Source organism: Lepisosteus platostomus, unplaced genomic scaffold (genome assembly GCF_059453375.1).
Source record: "Lepisosteus platostomus isolate fLepPlt1 unplaced genomic scaffold, fLepPlt1.hap1 Scaffold_63_H1, whole genome shotgun sequence".
In the NCBI taxonomy this organism is placed as follows: domain Eukaryota; kingdom Metazoa; phylum Chordata; class Actinopteri; order Semionotiformes; family Lepisosteidae; genus Lepisosteus; species Lepisosteus platostomus.
In genome coordinates this window covers 434,503-457,466 of record NW_028291678.1, presented here as the reverse complement: position 1 = coordinate 457,466, position 22,964 = coordinate 434,503, and the positions used below count along the sequence as shown (strand labels likewise).

Sequence of the window (22,964 nt, the reverse complement as noted above, 5' to 3'; positions counted from 1 at the left end):
CACGTCATGCACAGTAAGAGTGTTTCTAACACCAAATAAAAAGTCAACAATTAGCGATCACGCCTTCTCCTCAGTTAACCCACTGAAACCCTTGCTGTTAACAGTTCTTTACTGCGTGCTTTACCAGCACCTACATATCGTGTCGGTTCTTTCAGCTTTATTCATTAGGTTTTCAAAGGCATAAGTAGAGCACCAGAGGTGCGAACGCAGAATGTATGGTAATCTGAAGAACTGCTTTCCATGGCAGCGGGTCCAAGCGATTTAGCGTTTTTATAGTACCGGGAAAGGAGAAGCGGCACTTTGCCTTTGCCGCGCAGGCACAAGGCGACGTGCGGCAGACGCAGGAGTCGGCAAGTTCCGAACCTGCGCGGGAAGTCCCCAACGCATTTCGAGTCCATCGCCTTAACCACTCGGCCATGACAAAAGCGAGCTCGCTGCTGCCGCATTCCTCCTATAATCTAACACGGAGTGCGAGGTGGCTGCGGAAACCTTTTTAAAGTTGCTCTCCGTTAAAAAAAATACCTTTCACAAGATTCGTGCCGGCAGACAGACACGCCTCAGAGGGTTTAAGGCTGGCTTCACGTTCAAATGATAAAGTCCCCCAGTCCGGATGTCAAAATGCAACTTTGGCAGACAGAAAAAACATCAACAAACCACAAATGTGGACAAGGATTTTACAAGCTGCACCACACTGCACTTTCAAAAGCATTTACATTCGTGTTAGACGCAGGAATTGCCTTTGATTTGCACGCTTACGAACGCCATGGAAAACGAAACAAAACTAAAGCCCTCAGCTCCTGCACTTGATTATAATCCCGTTACGTGTCGAAGCAGGAATTTACGTCATCCTACCACTGCAACACGGGGAATAGAGGGAAATGAGCACAAGCTACGAATTGTCTCTAATCAGTCCCTACAGTTGTAAGACGCCTGGAAGCGTGCACCCCCATCATTAATCTTTGCGCATCTGTGCAAGGTAAACTCTGGAGCAGTCTCTGAAACGGCTCAAAGGAAACACGTGATTGATTCCATGTGCATCTGGGGTTCATTTCTTATTTACATTTAATTCAAGGGAAAGGCTTGGGTCAGTTTCAGACGGCCTCCAACAGCGAGATTCAAGCACCCCACCTTCAGCCCAATCTGCGCCGCCAGAACGCCAACGGCTCCTCTGGTCTCCGGGGTGCGGTTGTGACCCCGTAACCTAAAGTGTTGGTGGCAGACAAATGGAGACTAACAGGTGATGTCCTAGGACATGACTACATTGTGACACTCGGTGGGGATGGTGACCATTGCTTGGAAAAGAGTGCGGGGCCCCTTTAGAAAAACATTTTGTTAACAGGCATTCTGCCTCAGCCTAAACACCTATAGCTTGCAAAGCGCATGCTATTAGACAGGCACCTCTGCAAGACCTTAAGAGTCTCTTAAACTAGTGATAGTAAGGTGTTCCCAGTGGGCGATGTTTGGCTTTCAAATCATCTCTCTGTGGAAGCGCCGAGATGCAGCTGTTTAAGGCTTAGAAGCAGCTGACTGTTTCACTACCTAGCTGATTACTGTCAGTCAGGGAGCTCAGAGGTGAAAAGCCTGTCTGAGAGACAATTCGCCGTCGATCAGTTCAATATGTTCCGTACCAGCTCGGCGCACCTGAGATCATCTTGGTAGCCGTGTAGCTCAGATGAGTGAGAGCGTGTGTGTGTGTACCACCGTGATTGGATGCCGGTCCTTCTCAGGTCACAGTAAACCTTCTGCTGCCTAACTTTCCTAATTTTGGGGATCCCTTTGAAAAAGCAAAGGAAAAAAAAAAACTGGCTCTTCATCAGCGTGATCGACCCAACCCAGTGTGTCCCAGTGGCCTAATGGATAAGGCACTGGCCTCCTAAGCCAGGGATTGTGGGTTCGAGCCCTATCTGGGGTGCTCCTGTCCCATTTTGAGCGTACAAATGTCCTTGTGATTTGCAAAGCTGCAACCCCACCTTACTCAGTGAGCGTCTCTGCTTTTCTCTCACATACAGTTGGGAGAAAAACTTTTGTAAACAGCCCTTCGGAATGATGTGGATTTCTGCATGAATGGCTCCTAACATGTGATCTTATCTTTATCTAAGTCATAATAATTAATAAAGAGAGTCTGATTTCACAAACAACACACGCCCAACATTTGACATTGCTGTTTCTTTATTGACCAAATGGTTTAAACAATCAAGGTCATTGATGGAAAAAGTACGTGAACCCTTATATTAAGGAGCTAGTGGAACCTCCTTTATGACAAAAACCTCAATCCCCACTTTCAGTAGCGGCTGGTCAGACCTGAGCAGCGGTTAGGAGGTATTATGGCCTATTCCTCTATGAAAAACTGTTTCAGTTCATGTATATTTTTGGGATGTCTTGCGCTGAACGGCCTGCTTCAGATCACGCCACAGCACTTCAATGGGATTGGGGTCAGGACTCTTACTTGGCCATCCCAAAATACGGAATTTCTTCTGTTTCAGCCACTCTGTTGTTGATGTACTCCTTTGTTTTTGTCATGCTGCATGACCCAGCGTCTTTCGAGTTTTAGATCACAGGCAGACACCCTGACATTCTGCTGTAGAATTTCCTGATACATCTTGGAATTCATCGGTCCCTCGATGATTGCAAGCCGTACAGCCTCCGCCATGCTTCCCAGGTGGGATGAGGTTTTGGAGTTGGTATGCAGTGTTTTGTTATCTCCAAACATAACGCTGTGCACATTTACCAACAAGTTCAACTTTTGTCACGTCTGTCCACAGAACATTGTTCCAGGAGTTGCTGAGGAACATCCATGTGGTCTTTAGCAAACTTGAGAGGGGCAGTGGTGGTTTTTTTGGGGGGGAGAGCAGTGGTTTCCTCCATGGTGACCTCGCATGATCACCACTCCTGTTCAGATTTCTTCTTATGGTGGACTCATGAACACAGACGTAAGACAAAGTCAACCACCTGTTCGCTAGATCCCATACCCACTCAGCTAGTCAAAGATTCCCTCGAAGGACTGGCAGGACCTATAATTAGTATGATGAATGCATCGCTTGCGTCAGGCGTTGTACCTGATCAATTTAAGGTAGCGGTTGTTAGACCGCTCCTTAAGAAGTCAAATTTGGATCCACAAGTTCTTAACAACTACAGGCCTGTCTCAAAGGTCCCATTTCAATCTAAAAGTCTTGGGAGAATAGTTGTTGCCCAACGTCAATCGTATCTGGATTCAAATAATATACTTGAGAAATTTCAGTCTGGTTTCTGAAACTGCATTAACAAGAGTCGTAAATGATATTCTCTTAGCTACTGATGCGGGGAATGCAACAGTGCTTGTGCTTCTAGATCTTAGAGCTGCCTTTGACACCGTTGACCTCTCTGTTTTGTTACACAGGCTTGAGTTTGAGGTTGGCTTATCTGGAACCGTCCTTCAGTGGTTTACTTCACATTTTACTCATCGTTTTCATTATGTTCAAATATCTAATAATTGTACTGCTTCATCAATGTCACCAGTTCAATTTGGGGTACCAGAAGATCAGTGCTGGGAACAATATTGCTCTCTCTCTCTACATGCTGCTGCTAGGTAGGATAATATGAAAAAATAATATGAACTTTCATTCATATGCTGATGACACTCAAATAAACATTTTGTTTACACCAAACGACAACTCTTCTATTATCAGTTTAGTTAAATGCATTAAGGAAGGAAATACTTGGATGTGTGAAAACTTTTTGTTACTCAACTCTGAGAAAAATGAGGATCTGTTGATCGGAGGCAACAATACTGATAGGACTACTATAACTTCAGCACTTAACTCAGAGGATTTAAACATTTGCCTCAAAGAGACAGCACGTAACCTAGGCGGCATATTAGACACAAGGCTCTTAACAACTTGCATTGTTAAGTGCCTTGGGACAACCTTGTTGTGAAAGGCGCTATATAGAAATACATTGATTTGAATTGAATTGACAATGTAAAATGTTGTGTGTGTTGTTTGTTAAACAAGACTGTCTTTATTTATCAAAAAATAAAAGGAATTTGCTAGGAATGCAAACGTTAGGTTGCGCTTCTTCATGCTGCATCGTCGGCATGAGTGGAGCTTTTTAAACGTCTGTACTTACTGTGCCCCATAAGAAATCGTTTGTCCCCGTTCAAAAGAGATTGTGCGATGTCCTGCAGTGTTCGCAAAGCAAACCTTTGACAGTTTGAAAAGAGGAATTTATTCTGCTTCCTGTGCGTGCAGTAGTTACAAAGTTGAACGTCTTTACACGATTTGCTGCAGTTTTCAGTGGGCGGGCTTTGTCAGATGGCTTGGAAAAATGCACTGTGTTTCGGCTCGGGAAACATCATGAGAAGTGTCCTGCATGTTTTCTGTGTATAGCTGTCTTTTAACGCATACAGAATTCATTCGAAATCATTGATTTCTCCAATTAACAAGGGTCCCTTAAAGGATGAGTCAAAGTAACGTCTAATCGGATTAGTTTCCTTAGAGCTGGTTCAGAGTTTGCTCAAGAGTTTACCTTTCACAGATGCGCAAAGAAGAATGTTGGGGGTGCACGCTTCAAGGTGCCTTACAGCTGTAGGGAGTGATTCGAGACGATTCGTGGTGTGTGCTCGTTCCCATATACCATACGCCCCGGGGTGCAGTGCTAGGATGACGTACAATACCGCTTGGGCACGTAACGGCGTTATATGCAAGTGCGGGACGTGAGGGTTTTCGTTTGTTCATTTTGTTTTGCTCGGCTTTGCTTTGTTTCGTGGTCAAGAGGCGTAAGGTAAGTCGTAATCCAGGGAGAACACTGGTGGCAAACAGTCCGAGGTGAGAGGCGAGCTCCAAAGTCGAAAAGGCAGAAGGGGAGTCCAATATCCAGAATAAACGAGGTAATGGAAAAAACGCCAGGTAGAGCTCTCAAGGAGTAGACTCAATACCAGCGAGAAGCTGGTAAAAATAGCACTGCGTACCGCACGGTGGAGTGTGTGCAGGTGGGTTAACTCGTGCGGCGGCGTTTGTTAATAATCACCTGCTGCTGGTGCTGTTTAGATTGCTTAAGAGTTGGTCTTAACTGCCTGGCGGTCATGACAAGCTCCTCTTTAAGCTGTGGTTTAGTTTTGCATTCATGTGTTTCTAGAGCAGTTATTTATGGGAGTGGGTGGGTCTTTCACAGAGGCTCAGGACAAATCCCCTGCATGAAAGTCTACTGTGTGCGTTCAAACAGTCACAGGTCAAGAGCCAGGCAGGAGGACAATGGACAGAAGAAGCAACAAACTAAAAATAAAAGAACGAATATGAAAAAGCCACCATCTTTTTCTTTTTGACATTTTCCGACTTTCATGCAAGCCAGGACAAAGTTGCTCGTAGCTACTTGTGGATTCAAATAATCTATCGAGTGCTTTGATGAGTTTTTGCAATTTGATTGTCGTCCTGTCAGCCTGTTTCTGTTTTTTTTTTTTCAATCTAGTGATGGAAAGTAAGAGGGAAATGATGGAGCAATCAATAACCGCTCCGGAAAAATGGCAGAAAGAAATGGCCCGTCACTAAGGACATTTGTGAAGCAGAGGAGTGACATCACCACAAAGGCGACTTATTCTGCTGATCGTTTTGGTGAATAATGATTGAAGCGTGTGAAGAGAAAGGTAGCTGCGTCAGCATGCTTAGGCTGCAAAGGATAAAGCAAAGGTTTACTCCATGCTGAAAAGAGAAGAAAAGAAGCACAACGTTTCGGCTGTGGAGCCTTCTGCGCCATCTTCTTTAGCGATGGTGATGATGTTTACATTGGAAAAACTGAGACACGCATACTGGAGGGGCTTGAACCACCAACTTTTCAGCACCACAGAGTCTGACAGTCTTTTGTGCGCCCTACATTTGCAGGTTTATGGTCAAAGAAAACAATCACTTGCGCTTCTTGCAGCCGGCAATCTTTTTCCACTGACAACCAAGAAATGGATTTAATCTTTCACAAGCTGTATGGATTTCTTCAAAAACAAGTTATTCCAGAAAGGAAATTAATTCTTGCATTAAACTGAACCAAGCTGTACATGTTTGTCTGAAATGAGACATTCGGCACAACAAGACACGGAGAGAGGCACCGCTGGTATTCAGACCCAGGATCGCCTGCTTACTAGGCAGGCACTTTAAGCCACTAGGGAACAGCGCCAGCAGAGCACCGCGCTTTTACAGACACTTGGACACATCTGCGCTCGGTGTGCACTTAACATAATCTCTGAGCCCGTTGCCTCTTTCCCATTTAATAGCAGAACTGACGCCAAGAGAAATGATGAGAAATGGCATTTATCTGGCACTTCTCATGTCCAAGGAGCTCAATGCCCTTGACACCTCCCCAAGGCGACAGAGCTGTGCATTCTTTGGCGACAACATTTTTTCTTTTGTTTTATTTCTATACTTATTGATAAAAAAAACGATATGTCATGTACTGTAAGGGAAATGTCTGTTTTCATGGGGAAAGCTAGCACCAGCAAATGTTGTGTTTAGAAGAAGTGATTTAACATGACACGTGACCTAACATACCGGAGCAAAAGCTCACCCAGCAAGCCCTGCTTTACTTCTACAGGAGAGAAGTAGAGTCTGCAAGATGTTCAGCTGGGTAGCTATGTCAGCATGCCTCGGCTGCAAAGGAACAAGTAATAGGTTTATTGCATGCTGAAAAGAGAAGAAAGGAAACACAATGTTTCGGCCGTGAGGTCTTCTCACACCTGAAGAAGCCTCACACCTGTAAAAGGTTCCATGGTTTTTTTTTCTTCTCTTTTCAACATGGAATACACCTATTGTCTGCAAAATGTGACAATTTCACGGTGTTTTGGAAGAAAACCTTTTTTCTTTGAATTCAAAATCAATCGGAATTTCAGCACGACACATCAACACTTTTTCTGTTTTAAGGAGATGATATTTTAAACCTGATAAAAATAGTAGGAAACACAAGTTTCTTGCTGTGAAAATTTAGATGGGGAAGTGTACTACTGGTAGCAGTGTAGAGCTCTCTGTGGTGGAGTGAAAGTGCATGTTCTATGGGCCAGTGGCGTAATGGATAACGCGTCTGACTTCGGATCAGAAGATTGTAGGTTCGAGTCCTGCCTGGCTCGTGAGGCTTTTAAACCTCTCAGGTTTCTCGGTAACAGGTTGCCGTCATGTATATGAACTATAGAAAAGCATTTGCCACAACCCGTAAATTAGCACGCAAGTGTGGGCTAGTTAACACAGAACTGTATGGAGATCATCTCCAGCTCCGAGCTCAATTGCAATGAAAAAACATGCAGAACAGAACTGGAGAGCAGCTGAATTTGTGCTCAGTAGGGTTGGGAGGACTCAGCATTGCTATTGTTCTAATTGGCATGAACTGCAGGGGATCTGAATCAGAACATGTCAGTTAGTTCGATCATTGCGTCAATATGTAGGCCACGTTAATATAGAATTATTACTTTGTCTGTCTCGTCTTTGTATATAGCTGAATGTCCCTGACAATTTCATGTTAGTTTTTAAGAACGACATTGGTGCTAATATATACATATATAGCATATAAGGAACACGTAAAAGTTGAGTCCATGCTGAAAAGATAAGAAAACCGCCACAAGGTTTCATCTTGGAATAAATCTTTACTTGTTGTTTTGCAGCCTACCCATTCTGACCTAACTCCTCCCTTGAAATTCCCTAACAGATAAGGGTACGTAACGGCTCATGCGATGCTCAGTTGCAATTTGTCCCAAAACAAACAAGAACAGCAGCTGAGGGTTTGAGTTTGAACATGCACTGTATTAAAGCAGCTTTTATTTCCATTGATAAATGCTAGATATTCCTACAGAGATTCTCCAGGTGAGTAAGCGATTCCTGTTCCTATTTCTATTTCTATTTCATATATATATACAGTATATATACAGTATTGTACTATTATTATATAATTCGTTACACTGTGGCTGTGTTGTGTGTGTTAAGCTGCTGTTGCACTGCAATTTCCCTCACGGGATCAATAAAGTATCTATCTATAAGAAGACATTACCAACAACGACCACAAGATGGAGATATTGTCTAGACATTACCAACAACGACCACAAGATGGAGATATTGTCCAAAGAGACAAGAAGGGCAAAGCCGCGATAAGGTAAAATCATTTTTTGTAAGAGATTGCTGTCAGAATGCACATCCGTATCCCAAACAGAATCTCTAGTAAAATATGATCATTTGTGAAACAGGCAAATGAGTGTCTACTACAATATGATTGCTACAGATGCAGCCATTCAAAATGCGCGGGCGAGACCGCATTATTTTCCGGTACGCTGTACGCAGTCTACCGCGAGTTACCGGTAAATACCGCGAGTTACCGGTAAATTCCGCTAGCAAAATAATAGCATCCGGAATTTCCGCAAGGTGGAGCTAATAAAGCTCAACTTCTCATGTTTGAGCTGTAGCCATCAAAGTCTTTAATGAAGATATTACTAATAGTATTAATAATAAATGACCTTGGACAAGCTGTAAACTCAAAGTATTGCCCTGGTCCACATTATTTTTTTCACTGACCTTCTTTGTAAAAGTAACACCACAGCATTTCGCAATCACGCATTTTTTTCCAATCATGCAAAGTACAGTAATTTTTGAGAATCGATTCACCATGCCTTTCACATGCTCATAAAAGAGATTGATTTAGGAACATAAACATATTACCGTATGCAAACTGTACTGTATACAGTTTGTATATGTATATGTATATGTATATTTAATGTCTTAACTGTGCCCGTTTAAGTATTGAATATTTATATGGAATTTTACCACTGAAGGGAAATCTTAGTGCCTGAGCATAAAAAGAATAGGAGCGTAATGCAACGCGTGTGAAGGCCATAAACGATATTAATTTTGGAACATAAACATACAGTATATGGCTGGTCTCGGTACTTTAAAGAAAACATACACGAAACATGGTTTCATTATGACCAGAATCGGTCTTGAGATATTTTTAACTTGATTTACAGTATTTGAGAGGTATGTCTTGACACCGATACTACGTAAATACTCCTCACGTATATGTTTCTAGGTTTATATTATGCATTTCATACGGTCAAATTGCTTTTGAGCAACTGATAAGAAGCGCGAAACGGTATGCCCAGGGCGTTTTAGTTTTTGTTTTGTTTTAATGCAGTGCAGTGGATTGATTAGAGATATCAAGTACATACAAGTCATTTTTTAAATGTTGTAGTTCGTCTTGTAAAAATGTTACGAGTACATCATCTGTCAACAATTACACAGGTTCTGTTTCCATATTGCGGTTTTTGGTTACGTAATACTATTTTCTAATTTCACGTTGTGAATATATGATTTGGGCAAACAGAGCCGCAAAGAAGTACATTATGGGTTGTTGTTGTTTTTTTGCAGTTTTATCTAAAATAAGCGATGCTTAAACCTTTGTCTGATTCTTGTGAAACTATCCACACGACAGTTACCTAGGAGTTGACTTCAGTGATGTCACTGATGGGATGTTTCTAAAAATCCATCCTCTGTAAAACATCTTCTCTAGTTGTTCTGCATATGTATTCGCTAATGAAGCTGTGTGTTCTGAGCCTGGTTCTCTACATTTCTGTATGAACCAGCTTAGAGGGCTAAAGACAGCTTGTGTTTAAATTGAGTGTAAGGTAATTTATGCTTCTAAAGTCATGGTCAGCATTTATTATTGTACTGTGCTGTAAACTTCTTCTGTGCCTAATTACATTATTTTATAGTCGATAATGTTTCTGTAGTGCTTTTTCAGCCCTCAGCATGTGACTGCGCTGGTGGTGCTGTGGGTTAGGTTCCTGACTCCTATGTCACATGGTCTGTGGTTGAATCTCATGGAACTATGACTTTAATTTTTAACAAACATTTCTTTGAAAAAATGAAACATTTCCCTTGGTCAGAGATTAAATAAAACCTCACTCGCATCAAAACAAATTTATATTTCTAAATATCACAACATGATCGAATTTACGTCTTTTTAATAACAATGAATAGTCACCTATGCGTTACAAAATAAACATTTATATTGATTTGAATCGAGTTTTGATTTAAATCGTAAACGCGTGTTTAAAGGCGATATACTGTATAAAAGCGCTGATTCTTATGGAATGTGTTTGGCCGGGGATTCAAAAAAAATATTTTTTTTAATCGCGTATCTAAGGAAAATTGCAGTATAACTTTGTTCATGCACAAACAGTGGCATGTTACATTATAATTTGGGTGTCTCCTCTTGCCAGAAAGCTCTAAATTGGATTTTGAGTGCGGTTTTTGACTTTTTCTAAATTGCAACCCATAAATAAAGCTGATACAGTTTAGACTTACTGTATTCTAAACTGTATTACAACATCACATTGGACAATGCAACGTAAATTGCAAAAATGCACTTGGAATCTGTCCAAGCCCTACTACGAAAATTATTAAAACTGCGACACTTATCATTCATCTTTAAATAAACTTTATTTTATATAGCGTTTTAAGCGAATAGGTAATTAGATTGCTCATAAACCTAATCGCTTTTTCTACATAAACACAGCGTGATTGCTCTCTGAAAATGCTTTTTTCTTTATATTTAGGCTCAGATTTCAACTATAGATTGTATTATTATAAACTTTCTTGGAAAAATGTCTTTTATGTAAACCATGTTTGCTATTAATTCATTTAGGGCTAAAATACGTTCATTGTCTTCCAATCGAGTCGAGTTGACATTGGAAGCTTGCCACGCCCGGACTGTTACACCAACGCATTAGCATGTTGAAGCGATTTCATTGAGGAGGCCATCTACTAGTTAACACTGTACTTCCTACTTTGAAAACACCTGTGAAATTGGTTTAATTCGTCACAGCCAGCACTCCGGCAGAGAGGGGGGTTGTACTCGTTAATGTCTGATGACATACAAGTGGAAAGATTACAGATTTTAATCGTTTTTTTTTCTGAACCAGGGAAAATCTGATCATGTTTCTCTATAACAATAATAAAAAACTTTATTTTAAATTATTTTACATATCCCGCTTGCACATCGCACGACTTTAATAAATCTATTCTTTATTAATACTAAATAAATAATACTAAAAATACTACAGCAAAGAGGTCACTTGATTTTTGGAATAATTCCAAATAGCACAATGATCCACTGGCATTCCTGAAGTCTGTTTAGTGCATAATCTTCCAAATACAATCACTAAGCAATTATAAGAATTATACCATCCTATTTCTTTGTGATGTCCTGTAAAAACTAAACCTATTTTTATAAGGCTTTTACTCAAAAGGTTTCCAAACACACAAAGCATTTGTGAAGTACTATAGTATTTCTAAAGGTTACTGGTACAACATCAATCATTAAAGCTTAACAATAAAGTTTAGATTGCTGACTATGGACTAACTACATTAACTAACTGCAATGCAACATTATACATTTTACAAGAATATCTGGTTGAATTCTTGCATTTGTAGCCAATTTAATGCGAGAGAAATAAGCCAATTTAATTATTTCACAAAAAATAATGTAATATAAAATGGATGTTTTTAACTTTATTGTAGTGTTTTAGAAACTAATATGTCTTTCAAAATGGTTGTTTTTCACTCCTAGGAATGAAAGCTGTTGTTATATGATGTTTATTTTCAAATTTGGAAAAATCAAAGGATTCTAGCTTTCTCCCCTTGCAGGCATCGGACACAGAGAACCTCATGGTTTTCCTAAAAATCATTTTTTATGTTCCCTGGTGTTCCAAACTTAGTTTTAATTTGTTATTATGTTAAAAACAGGGTAATAAATTTCTAATTGGACTATAAATAATGTCATATTGTCTGCTATAAAACTGATGTTTTCAACTCTATTGTAGAGATTCTAGAATCATCTAATAGAGAATTGAAATAAAAAAAGGGCATAAGAAAACATTACCAACAACGACCACAAGATGGAGATATTGTCTAGACATTACCAACAACGACCACAAGATGGAGATATTGTCCAAAAAGGCAAGAAGGGCAAAGCCGCGATAAGGTAAAATCATTTTTTGAAAGAGATTGCTGTCAGAATGCACAACTGAATCCCAAACAGAATCTCTAGTCAAATATGATCATTTGTGAAACAGGCAAATGAGTCTCTCAGGTGCCCATTGCTCATTTTCAGACACATTTATGCAATACTTTCACCATGCGTTGAGCAATAGGGATTAAAGATACCAGAGGTAAGGTTTAAAAGTGATTCTGAGGTGCAACACATCAGCAATACAGCTAGGCATCTGAAATGCGGGGTTTGAGAGCCCTTCAGGGAACACCGTACCCTAAAGGTACCAGAAGTCCAGTAGTATAAGCATTAAGTCACTGTCACCCCTGTTACAATGTGATTGCTACATATCTTCATTTCTTTGGTTTTTAAGGAGTAAGAGTGCAGGGGGTCTAAATCTGCGATCCAGTGTGTTGAAGTATTTCACAACATTACCTGTAGCCCGTATGGAAATAAATACTAATTCTGATTATTGCCCTGGGCATGTACCAATAAATCACTGAGCATATATATATATATCACTGTGTTGAAGCTAGAGACCTGTATGTAATATTATGGTGCTAAAATGTCATTTTCACATATATTAATGTAATAAATGATTGCTTATGCTTTATAAACAAATCTAATTAAAATAAATGATTAAGTTTTGTATTTATCTTGTACCATAGAACATGATTTTCTTTGTATTTCAAGCCCACAAAGTGTCCAAATGACGCACTACATGATATAAGGAAGATTATCACATGCATATCGGTATTATCTTTCTTATGAAAATGCATTCCTTTCATTACCTTTTACTTTTTAAAATGAACTCAAATTGTGTATAATGTAATAATTTAAGTAGAAGTGCTTCACTGCTCTATGCCGTCTGGAAATAAATCCTCAGACTACTTACTGCCCTGGGCATGTACCAATAAATTACAGGAGCACATCTATATATCACTGCGTTGAAGCAGGAGACACACAATCACTGCAAACACATCCTAAATACAGTGTTCTAGCACCTTTGACCTCATCCAGAACATATCATTTCTTGAAAGGGATTGCTGTCCGAATGCACATCTGAATCCCAAACAGAATCTCTAGTAAAATACGATCATTTGTGAAACAGGCAAATGACTGTCTCAGGGGCCCATTCCTCATTCTCAAGACACATGTATGCAGTACGTACACCATGCATTGAGCAATAGGGATTAAAGACACCACAGCTAAGGTGAGAAGTCATTCTGACTATATTCTAAAATATTGGACTCATATTCTTATGATGGCAGACATGATGCTGCGTTTAAAACCGGGGTTAATGGACATTATATGACTGTCAATTCTGTTTTGTTTTGGAGACTCTTGGCTGCCTATATGGTACACTGCAGCGTGAAGGAATTATTTTCCAAAACTGTGTCAGCTCAAAAGTTGTAAGAGAACCTCTCCAGCTGCTTTAACTCTCTTCATTTTTGTCATTTAATTGTCTGTCGGCACTATGTGGCAGCGTTGCATGACAACCCCTCTCACCACGGAAAGGAACCTAACAGCTTTGGTAAGAGAGGAGAAAAGGACCTGGCCAGTAAGGGGCACGAACCCGTGACTTTGGCGTTATTAGCACCATGCTCTAACCAACTCAGCTAACCGGCCTCACGACAGTGGTTCTCTCTGTGCTGCAAAAAATCGAACTCAGGGAATTTCTTTTGCCCTCCTTTGAATAGAAAGCCGTGTAATTCAGTGTACGGGCTTTCTCATGCAGTTTCATGGTTCTTGTAACCCAAATCCTACACTGGCCTGAAGTGCCCCCCATTTCACAGAATTTTTCAGCTGATTTAAAATGTACCTAAAGGAGAAGCATTATTGAAGACGATCAATTACCAAGAGCTTTTGTCAAAGGTTTTGGTGGTCATTTTTAATGACCACAGAGCGATGTGACCTCGGTTTTACATCTCATCCAAAAGACAGCGCCCTTTTACAACACAGTGTCTCCGTCACTATACTGGGGCATTGGGACCCGCACAGACCTCAGGGTGAGCGCCCCACCGCCGGCACCATTAACACCGCTTCCAGCTGGAAGCTTTGTTTTTCCCTGTAGCTCACCCTCATCCGGGTACTGACCTGGCTCACACCTGCTTAGCTTCAGTGGGTTTTCAGTTGCGAGTTGCAAGGGGATGCAAGTGATGGAGCAGCTAGCTGCAAAAGCCACTGCATTGGCGGGGAATCAAAGCCGAGCCTCCCGCGTGGCAGGCGAGAATTCTACCACTGAACCACCAATGCTCAGAACCCGGGCCTTCAAAAAAGACGCTTTTTTGGTGCTCTGTGCAAAAAGCGTCGACATCTGCTTCCAGCTGTAAAATGCCATTCGCGGACGCTGAAGAACTTATTTGCAAGGGAGCGGGTACAAGCAATTTGGCATTTTAAAACCACCAGGAACACCGAACAGGCGCGCTTCTTTGCTTGCGCCGAAACACAACGACAGGAGGTGGACAACGTAGTCGGCAGGATTCGAACCTCTTTCTGTCTATTATATACTAAATGTTCTCGTCTGTCTCTTGTTTGTATAGAACTGAATGTCCCTGACAATGTACTGTTAGTTTTAATTGAAGAACGGCATTTGTGTTCAAATATATCAGACAAGTTTACGTAACTGCTCATGCGACACTCAGTTGTAATTAGTCAAGAAATAAAGTCGAACAACAGCTGCGGGTTTGATTCTGAACGTATCAGATTGCAGCACCTTTTACTTCCATTGACAAATGATAGAGATTCGAAGAGAGATCCTTCAGACCAGCAAGCAAACCCACGGCTATTTCGGTTTTCTATCTAGGCAACGTTGGTGTCTGCAATAGCATACATGAAAGCGTGATGCAATTTCTGTGGCTAAATTTGTTGCACGTCATGCACAGTAAGAGTGTTTCTAACACCAAATAAAAAGTCAACAATTAGCGATCACGCCTTCTCCTCAGTTAACCCACTGAAACCCTTGCTGTTAACAGTTCTTTAATGCATGCTTTACGAGCACCTACATATTGTGTCGGTTCTTTCAGTTTTATTCATTAGGTTTTCAAAGGCATAAGTAGAACACCAGAGGTGCGAACGCAAGATGTGTGGTTATCTGAAGAACTCATTTCCATGGCAGCGGGGCCAAGCTATTTAGTGTTTTTATAGTACCAGGGAAGGAGAAGCGGCACTTCACCTTTGCCGCGCAGGCACAAGGAGACGTGCGGCAGACGCCATAGTCGGCAAGATTTGAACCTGCATGGGGAGTCCCCAACGGATTTCGAGTCCATCGCCTTAACCACTCGGCCACGACTACAGCGAGTTCACCATCGCCGCATTCCTCCTTTAATCTAACACGGAGTGCGACGTGGCTGCGGAAACCTTTTCAAAGTCGCTCTCCGTTAAAAAAAAATAATACCTTTGACAAAATACGTGCCGGCAGACAGACACGCCTCAGAGGGTTTAAGGCTGGCTTCATGTCGGAATGATAAAGTCTCCCCGTCCGGACATGAAAATGCCACTTTGTTACACACAAAAAAAGAATCAACAACAGAGAAATGCCCACAAGCATTTGAAAAGCCGCACCACGTCGCACTTGAAATAGCTCTTACATTAGTGGTAGACGCAGGAATCGCATTTTTATTTACGCTCTTACCAACGCGATGGAAAGCAAAACAAAGCAAAGCAGAGCAAAACAAAACGAACAAACGAAAACCCTGCACATAACGCCGTTACGTGCCCAAGTGGTATTGTACGTCATCCTAGCACTGCACCCCGGGGCGTACGGTACATGGGAACGAGCACACGCCACGAATCGTCTCGAATCACTCCCTACAGCTGTAAGGCGCCTTGAAGCGTGCACCCCCAACATTCTTCTTTGCGCATCTGTGAAAGGTAAACTCTTGAGCAAACTCTGAACCAGCTCTAAGGAAACTAATCCGATTAGACGTAACTTTGACTCATCTTTTTACGCTCAGTGCTGGATTGCTCAAACTCCAGCTAGGGTTAGGGTTAGCATTACCACGCTACTTAGACACTTTGTTTACGCTCAGTGCTGGATTTTGGGAACTTCAGGACGAGTGGGAATTTTCTCCTATCTGTCCATTCTGTTTTGTTTTGGAGACTCTTGGCTGCCTATGTTGTACAGTGCAGCGTGAAGGAAACATTTTCCAAAACTGTGTCAGCTCAAGAGTTGTAAGAAAACCTCTCCAGCTGCTAAAACTCTCTTCATTTTTGTCATTTAATGTGACACTCGATGTATAACTGGAGCCTCACATATGCAAATGGTGCGGCTCCAGTTCGACACCCAGTTCGACACCACTTTACAGTATATGACAAAAGCATGGCAAACTGTGCCGGACCAGCAGATAACTTCCGCTTATTTTGACCATATTAAACATTGGAAATCTTCCCACTTGCATTTGTGACACTTGATTTTGGCTCCACCTAAGAAACTCTTAAATCTTCTAACACTTTTCTCTTCTCCCGCAACACACTTGTCTGTCGGCACTATGTGGAAGCGTTGCATGACAACCCATCTCACCACGGAAAGGAACCTAACAGCTTTGGTAAGAGAGTAGAATTACCTGAAGAACTGCTTTCCATGGAAGCAGGACCAAGCGATGTAGCATTTTTATAGTACCAGGAAAGGAGAAGCGGCACTTCGCCTTTGCCACACAGGCACAAGGCGACGTGCAGCAGACGCCGTAGTCAGCAGGATTCGAACCTGAGCGGGGAGTCCTCAATGGATTTCAAGTCCATCGCCTTAACTACTCGGCCACAACTACAGTGAGCTCGCCGCTGCCGCATTCCTCCTCCGGAGTGCGAGGTGTCTGCGGAAACCTTTTTAAAGTCGCTCTCTGTAAAAAAAAAATTCCTTTCACAAGATACATGCCGGCAGATAGACACGCCTCAGAGGGTTTAAGGCTGGCTTCACGTTCAAATGATAAAGTCTCACCGTCCTTGTTTATTTCCAGATGGCATAGAGCAGTGAAGCAGTGAAGTAGTGCAAAACACTGGATCATTATATTATTAGAATCTATTCTACTTAAATTATTACATTATACTCAATTTGAGTTCATTTTAAAAAGTAAAAGGTAATGAAAGGAATGCATTTTCATAAGAAAGATAATACCGATATGCATGTGATAATCTGACTGTCTCAGGGGCCCATTCCTCATTCTCAAGACACATGTATGCAGTACGTACACCATGAATTGAAGGTCAGACAGAAAAAAAACATCAACAAACCACAAATGTGGACAAGGATTTTACAAGCTGCACCACACTGCACTTTCAAAAGCATTTACATTCGTGTTAGACGCAGGAATTGTCCTTGTTTTGCGCGCTTACGAACGCCATACAAATAAAACAGGTCTACAGGTCTGAAACCTGCTCCACGGAAAACAGTTCTGTTGCGCTTTTGATCAAAGGGAGATTCTCTGTTCTTACTTTTTCATGACATAACACCCAAAGGGGCTTCTTTGGAGCTGGATTCCAACCAGCATCCTAAAGTTTCTTGGTCGTATCCTTTACAGTCCTCTGTTCGGTCGACATGGAACAGAAGGGGGCAGCTTTCCTCACACATACAGTGCAGTTCTGCATCAGACCTCTAACTCGTTTCCTTAGCTTGGATTTAAGCCACGAAGCAGGCTTCTACTGTATAAACGTCTAGAGGAATCACAAACTATTTGAGAGGCCATCATCCCAGGGGGAACTGACAAAGTCTATCCCTAAACACCTAGCGCAGTCTCTCGAGAGACTGTCAAAAATCGCTTTCTCCGTTTGTGCTGCAAGTAAGTGAAAATGCGGTCTCAACCCAGAGCCACTTGGCAGCAGCGGCACGTAAATACTGTTACTGCCACTGCTCGATACCGACGTTAGCCTACTATACCATGTTCAGCCACCGCTAGAAAATGTACAGCTCTAGTACTGGAGCAAACAGAAGGAGGGCCAACATCTAACAGGCACACGTGTCAGACATAGAGAGCGCCGAGGATGGGATTCGAACCCATGCGTGCAGAGCACAATGGATTAGCAGTCCATCGCCTTAACCACTCGGCCACCTCGTCAATGAAACTGGGCTGTCCAGACACGGGTTGGCACGCTCCAGATGATCTTTTTCTTTTTTTTCCCTCGTACTCGAGGGTCCTTTTCCTGTTCCACATGCGATTTCAACATTTTCCTTGGGAGATGTCAAGCCAGCAAGCCACTGCTGTGGTTCAGTGGCCAGTGTGGAGTTCAGTGGCCCTGTTGTACACAGAAAGCACATTGAGCTCCTTGGACATGAAAAGTTCCAGATAAAAGCCATTTGTCATCCTTTCTCTTGGTGTCGATGTTGCTATTGTATGTAAAGGTGGCAACTTGCTCAGCGAGCAGGCGGAGCACACACCGAATGCAGATGTGTCTGAGTGGTGTGTCCAAGTGGCTGCAAAAAAACAGTACTCCTGGGGCGCCGTGGCTTAGTTGGTTAAAGCGCCTGTCTAGTAAACAAGAAATCCTGGGTCCGAATCCCAGCGGTGCCTTTTTTTGTGCTGTGTTCTCGAACAGAACTGGTCATTATGGACAACCGCATACGCCTAGACTTAATTAAATGCAAGTATTCATTTCCTGTCTTGAACGACTTGTTTTTCTTAAAATGGATGCAACTTGCAAAACATGAAATACAAACCTCGCTAATCAGCGCTCGCGGCTGGCAAAAAAAAAAGAAGTCAGCAATGTTTTTTTTCTTTAACCTTAACCCTGCTAATGGAGAAGAGTTAAACGACCGAGTCTATGCAGCTTAAACGGTGCTCACGTCGGGTTCTTAGCTGAAAGGGTGATAAATCCCGCTCACCCCAGTCCTTAATCTTTTAAAAGGATACAAAATTGAACCTAGTCGCCACATCACATACATCCTGTTCAACGATAAAAAGGTGACATCTATCCTCGATCCAGAGTAAATCCCACGTTGAGGGCATATTTTTTTCCACTTTACCATGAGTCGGGCTCGGCTGCACAGAGGCGAGAGCAGAGCAATGAGGTCACGGGGACAGGAGAGCCACACGCTGGCGGTTTAAACACGCGGAAGAAAACTGAGGGATCCACAGTATGTGGACCCTCCGTGCGCCATCAGTCCGCACTCCGGACTCTGAATCCTGCCATCCGAGTTAAGATCTCGGCGGAACCTGAGGCGCAGTTCTTTCTTAAAACGTAATCTGGTGAGCATTTCTAGAATCGTACTTGTATAGATGCAGCCTTTAATGTGTTGCTAGGTTAAAATTGATGACTTCTTGAACTTCAGTAGGCAACTGCCCTCTTGATTTTGGATTTAATTTCTTTATTACAGGGGCGCTTTTATGAAGACCGAGTCATGTTCAGGTACTTTGCTTGATGGAGGAAGCATATTTCGGACTCTGTGATCTGCTCACCTGGAAAGGTCTGCTGTACTACTACAAGAGAGAAGTAGAGTCTGGAAGAATGGACAATTTTATGATGCTTTGGAAGATAATGTTTTTTTTTTCTTTGAAATTGAAATGAATCAGAATATCAGTGCAAAAGACAAACTCTTGGTTTGGTTTAAAGAGATATGGTTTTAAAACAGACAAAATGTAGAAAACAGGTGTTTCTCACTTTTGGAAGAGAATGGACCGGGGGTAATATTTTACAAGTTATATAATAGTAAAATATTATATAATAGGGGTAATAGTCGCGAGGGGCTTCAGCTTTTTCGTGCTTAATATGGTGCGCTGTGGCCACGGCAGATATGGGATCTATAAAAGCCGAAAATTCTCCGATCATTGCCTGACACAGCTCCTCAAAGCTATTACAGACCTCAGGTCCTTGTCTAGACATCCACTCGTGGACCGCTCGGCTGGTAGTTTTCCTTACTAACATAGCCTTTTCCTGTTCGGACGCTTCGGGCATAAACTGCAAAGTATATCTCAGCTCATCAATGTAGGTCTCCACATTATTCCCTGACACTGTCGGGTCAAACCTTTCTACATCTTTGGCTAACTGCCTCAGGGAGTGGAGGTTAATTTTTACAGTTTCTCCGTGGGCAGGGAGACGGCCGTGATCAGGAGCAGGGGGTCTATGCCTGAATTGAATCGCCCTTGCGTCTCGCGCAGGACTCGGCGATCTCCCCCATGCCGATCCGACCACAGACCCTAGCCGGGAGAAACCTCCTGGGTGAGCGCTCCGGGTTGCTAGGTGGGCTGGCATGTAAGTGGGATCTAGCCTGTTTTGCTTCCAGTACGGCAGCATCTAACTCCTTTTGCCTTTCCTGGCTGAGCTCATTTAAACTCTCAATTTCTTTTTCTTTTTCTTTCAAGCTCGCTTCTAGGTCTCTCCTAGCTACCTCAGCCGCAGTTTCTCTAGCAGACAGGTCATCTAATTTACCTAAAACTTCCCTGAGTCTGTCTTCACTTTCCTCACTTTTCACTCTCTTTTCTCTGATTATATCCAACAACTCAACTCGCTCCGCCTTATATCTTTCTAGCTTTCCCTGAAGCGTTTGAAACTTTGTCAGCTCGGACAAAGACGGTTCCAGCTGTTTAGCTAGATTTAAGGCGAAACTAGATAGGACCTGAACTGCGTTCACAGACCCTCCTGTGTTAAGCTGGTTCGCTACCTTAGCTACTAAATCTACTTGCAGCTTCTCAATATCATCAAAGTTCAACTTTTCGATACCGCTCCAGTAACCAGGATTGTCGTCGCTAGAAATAGTACTTATAAGCGACTCCACTTCAGACATTTTAGCAGCCATTGTCATTACGTCAGAGAAACTTTAAGAGTATTACTTTTTTTCCTTTTACCAAAATACAGTATGGAATCTAAACACCCGAGCAGATGGATTTCCAATCAGCACACGTTACACTAAACGCTAGAAAACAGGGGGATTTCTTTACGCAGTTATCAGCACACCCGGTATTCGCGTATAAAAGCCACGGTGCTGTGCTGAACTTGAACTCACAGCAACATCAGTTATTCTGTGCGATTGAGTCTCATTTCATTCTAAACTCACCCACCCAGGGACGCCATTAAATGTAGTGGTTTGATGGGTTTACTGAGACACTTATTAATTGTAGCAGTAATCACGAGGTTGTTCGTTGGGGCTTTTAGAAAATCAATCGCCAGAACAACTAACAACGCACACACACGGGTTCAATACACGAGATACATTTATTAATATAAATTGTGCACCAAACATATACTAGTCTGCCTGGATACGAGCGGCAGACCTTACTGTGAGGGTTATCAATATACAAGATATATAATCTCGAAGAGATGCAAACACAAAGAGATACACAACAGAGAATATATGTCAATATATATCGTTCGGTTACCAAATCGCTAATCAGTGTTATTACCCATTGTTACTCTAAACTCGGAAGTAAATACATTACTCATGAATTAAATTGATAACAACTTGTGTTGAGGTACAATTGAATTCTCGAGACGCAATGTAGAACATGGGGTTAACTTATCCACTGTGTATGGATTTGGAATTTCCCGGCACGAACACCAAACCAGCTGACAAGCTCTGTTGCAGCCTCTGTTCCAGCGGTTGTCCAATGGGCGTTGTGTCGGCGTCCTCTGGCTACCAGCCAACCAGTCAAGGTGCAGCTCGGAGTAGGACGGGCGGAGGAATCTGACTGCGGCGCGCAGGGCAGTCGTTGCTCCGAGGGGATCTACCAGCAGTCCGGCTGGCTAGTAGAAAGTCTCTATGCACAGAGTGTGACCGCGAGTCCTCACAAGTCACTCTTTTGCCTGGGAAGAAACTGGTTCGTTCCCGGTCCAGCGCTGCTTCTGAATAAGCTATTCAGGTTGTCGACGAGGGTCCAACTGTAGGCTGCCGTTGATCAAACGGAGCATTCACGTTAGTAGAATTCTGAGTACGTACGGGATGCTTGGCCTCGCGCTTAGAACAAAGTCCAAGTCCCTATGCAGACAACAGCAGTTGTCACGTGATTGTCTCTGAGGATGCGCGAAAATGGCCAAGGAGAGCCCCGATCTGAGCTTGCGCTCCCTTTTTGACCAAGACACAGATGTGTGCTGATTGGTTGAGAGTTTGGCGGGCATTGGAGACCCACGTGGTATTACCACGCCCTGCCAGTCCCTGATTGGTTGGTCAAGGTGAGATATAAGTCACTTACTCTTGACACTTAAGAATGCAGTCCAGATGTCCATTCAGCACTCCCTAGACAGATAGGCGCCAATGGATGACCATTGATCATGATAGCCAGGCTTAGCTAAGTGCATCCCTGTCTGGGAGCTGTTCCCTATCAAAAGAAAACAACTTAAATCAGTCTGCATGAATACTTTCTCTGTGGCTGCACCACAGAGATGGGGGGTGAGATGGGGCTTCATTTAGGACAGCATACCAACGCTTAATTCTGTCTTATTAACAAGCATTGCCGCTACACTTGTATCCCAACTTTTGCAACTCGCAACTGAAAACCCACTGAAGCTAAGCAGGTGTGAGCCAGGTCAGTACCAGGATGAGGGTGAGCTACAGGGAAAAACAAAGCTTCCAGCTGGAAGTGGTGTTAATGGGCGCTCACTCTGAGGTCTGTACGGGTCCCAATGTCCCAATATAGTGACGGAGAAGCTGTGTTGGAAAAAGGGCGCTGTCTTTTGGATGAGATGTAAAACCGAGGTCATAGTGCTCTGTGGTCATTAAAAATGACCACCAAAACCTTTGACAAAAGCTCTTGGTAATTGATGGTCTTCAATAATGCTTCTCCTTTAGGTACATTTTAAATCAGCTGAAAAATGCTGTGAAATGGGGGGGCACTTCAGGCCAGTGTAGGATTTGGGTTACAAGAACTATGAAACTGCACGAGAAAGCCCGTACACTGAATTACACGGCTTTCTATTCAAAGGACAAAAGAAATTCCCTGAGCTTGATTTTTTGCAGCACAGAGAGGACCACTGTTGTGAGGTCGGTTAGCTCAGTTGGTTAGATGGTGGTGCTAGTAACGCCAAGGTTGCGGGTTTGAGCCGCGTACGGGCCAGGTCCT

General features: G+C 42.6%; 5 non-coding genes across 5 annotated transcripts; 2 read left to right on the top strand and 3 right to left on the bottom strand.

Moving 5' to 3' along the window:
• The first annotated feature begins 1,839 nt into the window (after positions 1–1,839).
• On the top strand, positions 1,840–1,912 carry trnar-ccu (transfer RNA arginine (anticodon CCU)). The gene has a single exon. It is a non-coding gene; the product is annotated as a tRNA-Arg (tRNA).
• Positions 1,913–7,008: 5,096 nt separating this feature from the next.
• Positions 7,009–7,081, top strand: trnar-ucg (transfer RNA arginine (anticodon UCG)). Its single transcript has one exon. It is a non-coding gene; the product is annotated as a tRNA-Arg (tRNA).
• An 8,114-nt stretch (positions 7,082–15,195) lies between these two features.
• trnas-cga (transfer RNA serine (anticodon CGA)) lies at positions 15,196–15,277 on the bottom strand. The gene has a single exon. It is a non-coding gene; the product is annotated as a tRNA-Ser (tRNA).
• A 1,389-nt stretch (positions 15,278–16,666) lies between these two features.
• trnas-uga (transfer RNA serine (anticodon UGA)) lies at positions 16,667–16,748 on the bottom strand. Its single transcript has one exon. It is a non-coding gene; the product is annotated as a tRNA-Ser (tRNA).
• Positions 16,749–17,950: 1,202 nt separating this feature from the next.
• On the bottom strand, positions 17,951–18,032 carry trnas-gcu (transfer RNA serine (anticodon GCU)). The gene has a single exon. It is a non-coding gene; the product is annotated as a tRNA-Ser (tRNA).
• Between the last annotated feature and the right edge of the window lie 4,932 nt (positions 18,033–22,964).